The sequence below is a fragment of the Schistocerca serialis genome, unplaced genomic scaffold (assembly GCF_023864345.2).
Source record: "Schistocerca serialis cubense isolate TAMUIC-IGC-003099 unplaced genomic scaffold, iqSchSeri2.2 HiC_scaffold_1198, whole genome shotgun sequence".
Classification (NCBI taxonomy): Eukaryota; Metazoa; Arthropoda; class Insecta; order Orthoptera; family Acrididae; genus Schistocerca; species Schistocerca serialis.
In genome coordinates this window covers 150,001-155,000 of record NW_026047401.1, presented here as the reverse complement: position 1 = coordinate 155,000, position 5,000 = coordinate 150,001, and the positions used below count along the sequence as shown (strand labels likewise).

The window sequence follows — 5,000 nt, the reverse complement described above, 5'->3', positions numbered from 1 at the left end:
GAAGGAGGTTCAGCGGGTTACCCCGACCTTTCGGCCTAGGAAGACACGCTGATTCCTTCAGTGTAGCGCGCGTGCGGCCCAGAACATCTAAGGGCATCACAGACCTGTTATTGCTCAATCTCGTGCGGCTAGAAGCCGCCTGTCCCTCTAAGAAGAAAAGTAATCGCTGACAGCACGAAGGATGTCACGCGACTAGTTAGCAGGCTAGAGTCTCGTTCGTTATCGGAATTAACCAGACAAATCGCTCCACCAACTAAGAACGGCCATGCACCACCACCCACCGAATCAAGAAAGAGCTATCAATCTGTCAATCCTTCCGGTGTCCGGGCCTGGTGAGGTTTCCCGTGTTGAGTCAAATTAAGCCGCAGGCTCCACTCCTGGTGGTGCCCTTCCGTCAATTCCTTTAAGTTTCAGCTTTGCAACCATACTTCCCCCGGAACCCAAAAGCTTTGGTTTCCCGGAGGCTGCCCGCCGAGTCATCGGAGGAACTGCGGCGGATCGCTGGCTGGCATCGTTTATGGTTAGAACTAGGGCGGTATCTGATCGCCTTCGAACCTCTAACTCTCGTTCTTGATTAATGAAAACATACTTGGCAAATGCTTTCGCTTCTGTTCGTCTTGCGACGATCCAAGAATTTCACCTCTAACGTCGCAATACGAATGCCCCCGCCTGTCCCTATTAATCATTACCTCGGGTTCCGAAAACCAACAAAATAGAACCGAGGTCCTATTCCATTATTCCATGCACACAGTATTCAGGCGGGCTTGCCTGCTTTAAGCACTCTAATTTGTTCAAAGTAAACGTGCCGGCCCACCGAGACACTCACTCAAGAGCACCCTGGTAGGATTGCAACGGGGTCCGCCTCGGGACGCACGAGCACGCACGAGGCGCGTCGCACGCCTTCAGCTCGCCCCACCGGCAGGACGTCCCACGATACATGCCAGTTAAACACCGACGGGCGGTGAACCAACAGCGTGGGACACAAATCCAACTACGAGCTTTTTAACCGCAACAACTTTAATATACGCTATTGGAGCTGGAATTACCGCGGCTGCTGGCACCAGACTTGCCCTCCAATAGATACTCGTTAAAGGATTTAAAGTGTACTCATTCCGATTACGGGGCCTCGGATGAGTCCCGTATCGTTATTTTTCGTCACTACCTCCCCGTGCCGGGAGTGGGTAATTTGCGCGCCTGCTGCCTTCCTTGGATGTGGTAGCCGTTTCTCAGGCTCCCTCTCCGGAATCGAACCCTGATTCCCCGTTACCCGTTACAACCATGGTAGGCGCAGAACCTACCATCGACAGTTGATAAGGCAGACATTTGAAAGATGCGTCGCCGGTACGAGGACCGTGCGATCAGCCCAAAGTTATTCAGAGTCACCAAGGCAAACGGACCGGACGAGCCGACCGATTGGTTTTGATCTAATAAAAGCGTCCCTTCCATCTCTGGTCGGGACTCTGTTTGCATGTATTAGCTCTAGAATTACCACAGTTATCCAAGTAACGTGGGTACGATCTAAGGAACCATAACTGATTTAATGAGCCATTCGCGGTTTCACCTTAATGCGGCTTGTACTGAGACATGCATGGCTTAATCTTTGAGACAAGCATATGACTACTGGCAGGATCAACCAGGGAGCTGCGTCAACTAGAGCTGAGCAGCCGGCCGCCCGGGAGTGTGTCCCGGGGGCCCGCGCGAACACGCAAGCGTCCGCTCAATTATTCTGCAAACAGGAGGAGGCTGAGCTCCCCTGCACCATACACCTCGAAACCCTCTCAGGTCCCGGCGGCGCGCAGCGCCGTCCTAAGTACTTGGTCGGGTTCGAGAGAGGCGCAATCGCCCGGGGTTTGGCGAGTAGACGCTTTAGGTGCGACCACCCGTGCTCCCAACTGAGCTTGCCGCTGCCGACAGAGGCCCGGGAGCGTGCTGTCGTGGCATTGCCGGCGGGAGACAACACGCGCCACCTACGGTGACCGGCAGCTCCAACGCCAGCGCCACAGAAGGACAAAAGCCCCACTTGGGTGCCGAAGCGAACTCTCCCAGCACAGCGCACGCGCCAACACGTCCGCACAGCTGCGATACAAACCACCTGCGAGAACCGCAGAGGCGACCGAGCAGCAGACGGCGTCGCGGCGCCGAGCGCCGGGCGGCGGCGCATCCTCAGCGCACACAGTCCTCAATCGGACCAGCACACTGCAGATGTCCACCGCGCTTCGCACCGGGCCCGCGAGGACCTACTTTGGCCGCACGGCGCCGCGTGCAGGGTGCGCCGGCGCGCAGCTGCGCCGCCTGCCGCCTCCGTCGGCCGGCGCGCCTGCCACTGGCCGCCCCCACCAGCCGGCTGTAGCGCGTGCGCCCACGCACCGCGCGGCCAGCACGCCGGGAGGCCCCCCCTCACCGGCCGGGGACGGTCCCACCCAGCCACCGCCGCGTATCGCTTCACACCCAGATGCCATTCACGTTCGTGGGCATGGTGGGTATCGCTGGAACAACCGGTTGGTAGCTCAACCGATCGTCGCCATCACTGATTCACCTCTAGCGAGAACAACCGCACCACAACGGTTTACCAGTTGTTCATTTGCGTAACGTCACCAGCAAACGTAGGCGTCCATCGCCATTTGCAAATTCAACGATTGTTGCATGCCTGTGTCAGGTGTCACGACACACTATGTCTGCCCACATACACGCAACAACATGTGCACGCTTCGCGAACACGTGGAAGGTGGCCCCCGTACGTATGCGATGTCCATTGCGCGAACGACTGTCAACCGGCCTCTGTCGCATGTCGCAGATGTGGAACGCAGTGCACCATGCTATCACGGTGTGTGAGAAGAGACGACTACGTCTGACAACACGCGCCACTACATCAACAGACGGCTCATGCTGATCGCCATCCAGGGCATACCACACTGCAATCCAGCTCTTATAGGGAGACGACACGTAGCTGAGTGCACAACATTTGGACCGCATGGTTCGCCGTTGTTGGCGCAGTCGTTGTACGGTCACATGTACCACGATGTATCATTCAGTACATGAGGACCAATGTGCAGTACAGTGTGTGATTTGGACGTACAACATCAGCGGACAGTTGACACAGGCCGTACCACAGCGTAGGCTAAGTGCTTCGCCATGCGAATGCCAATGAACAACTGCAAATGCCAATGAACAACTGCAAAGGGCATTGAGCATGTACGTCCTGCTGCCATCCACATTACAGTGTATAGCTGCAAGGTGTTTAACATGAAGCGATACACTGGGGACCGGGCAGTGCGAGTAGCAAACTATATTGCGGGGGTTGCAGTTAGGCAACACTACACTAATTTAACGCGTCGTATGACAATTACAGAGCAGGTTAAGGCCCAACGTGTGTTGGGTTAAGGCCCAACGTGTGTTGGGTTAAGGCCCAACGTGTGTTGGGTTAAGGCCCAACGTGTGTTGGGTTAAGGCCCAACGTGTGTTGGGTTAAGGCCCAACGTGTGTTGGGTTAAGGCCCAACGTGTGTTGGGTTAAGGCCCAACGTGTGTTGGGTTAAGGCCCAACGTGTGTTGGGTTAAGGCCCAACGTGTGTTGGGTTAAGGCCCAACGTGTGTTGGGTTAAGGCCCAACGTGTGTTGGGTTAAGGCCCAACGTGTGTTGGGTTAAGGCCCAACGTGTGTTGGGTTAAGGCCCAACGTGTGTTGGGTTAAGGCCCAACGTGTGTTGGGTTAAGGCCCAACGTGTGTTGGGTTAAGGCCCAACATAGGTTGGGTTAAGGCCCAACATAGGTTGGGTTAAGGCCCAACATAGGTTGGGTTAAGGCGCAACATAGGTTGGGTTAAGGCGCAACATAGGTTGGGTTAAGGCGCAACATAGGTTGGGTTAAGGCGCAACATAGGTTGGGTTAAGGCGCAACATAGGTTGGGTTAAGGCGCAACATAGGTTGGGTTAAGGCGCAACATAGGTTGGGTTAAGGCGCAACATAGGTTAGGTTAAGGCGCAACATAGGTTAGGTTAAGGCGCAACATAGGTTAGGTTAAGGCGCAACATAGGTTAGGTTAAGGCGCAACATAGGTTAGGTTAAGGCGCAACATAGGTTAGGTTAAGGCGCAACATAGGTTAGGTTAAGGCGCAACATAGGTTAGGTTAAGGCGCAACATAGGTTAGGTTAAGGCGCAACATAGGTTAGGTTAAGGCGCAACATAGGTTAGGTTAAGGCGCAACATAGGTTAGGTTAAGGCGCAACATAGGTTAGGTTAAGGCGCAACATAGGTTAGGTTAAGGCGCAACATAGGTTAGGTTAAGGCGCAACATAGGTTAGGTTAAGGCGCAACATAGGTTAGGTTAAGGCGCAACATAGGTTAGGTTAAGGCGCAACATAGGTTAGGTTAAGGCGCAACATAGGTTAGGTTAAGGCGCAACATAGGTTAGGTTAAGGCGCAACATAGGTTAGGTTAAGGCGCAACATAGGTTAGGTTAAGGCGCAACATAGGTTAGGTTGAGGCACAATATAGGTTAGGTTGAGGTACCGTATAGGTTAGGTTAAGGTACAGTATAGTTTAGGTTAAGGTACAGTATAGTTTAGGTTAAGGTACAGTATAGTTTAGGTTAAGGTACAGTATAGTTTAGGTTAAGGTACAGTATAGTTTAGGTTAAGGTACAGTATAGTTTAGGTTAAGGTACAGTATAGTTTAGGTTAAGGTACACATTGTTGTATGGAAAGGTGTAATGGGGGGGGGGGGGGGGGCGGCCGGTCGGTTTGTTGATTGTGATTATAGTAAGTGGATGCCTGCGGCATCATCTGATTTGCCACGTCAGGATGCACCTTTGGCTCATGACAGGCGGCGCTCCGATTCCATGCTTGTGGCAGACCTGTGTCTTTCATTCCTGCCATTGTTTGTGTGCTGTGAGAGGAGGCAGTATTGTGATGTTGGGTGCACCCCTGTGTAGGACATGTGTGGGTGTTGGTGGCTTAGCTGAGCAATGGTGGTTGTCGGGGGGGTGGGATATTCCGTTTTCTG

The 5,000-nt window shown here is 53.7% G+C and overlaps 1 non-coding gene across 1 annotated transcript in view; it reads right to left on the bottom strand.

The window, feature by feature from the left end:
• LOC126435219 (small subunit ribosomal RNA) overlaps positions 1 to 1,640 on the bottom strand; it is a 1,910-nt gene extending 270 nt beyond the window's left edge. The window contains exon 1 of the ribosomal RNA XR_007579775.1: positions 1 to 1,640. This exon is cut by the window's left edge and continues 270 nt beyond it. This is a non-coding gene — a ribosomal RNA (small subunit ribosomal RNA).
• Between the last annotated feature and the right edge of the window lie 3,360 nt (positions 1,641 to 5,000).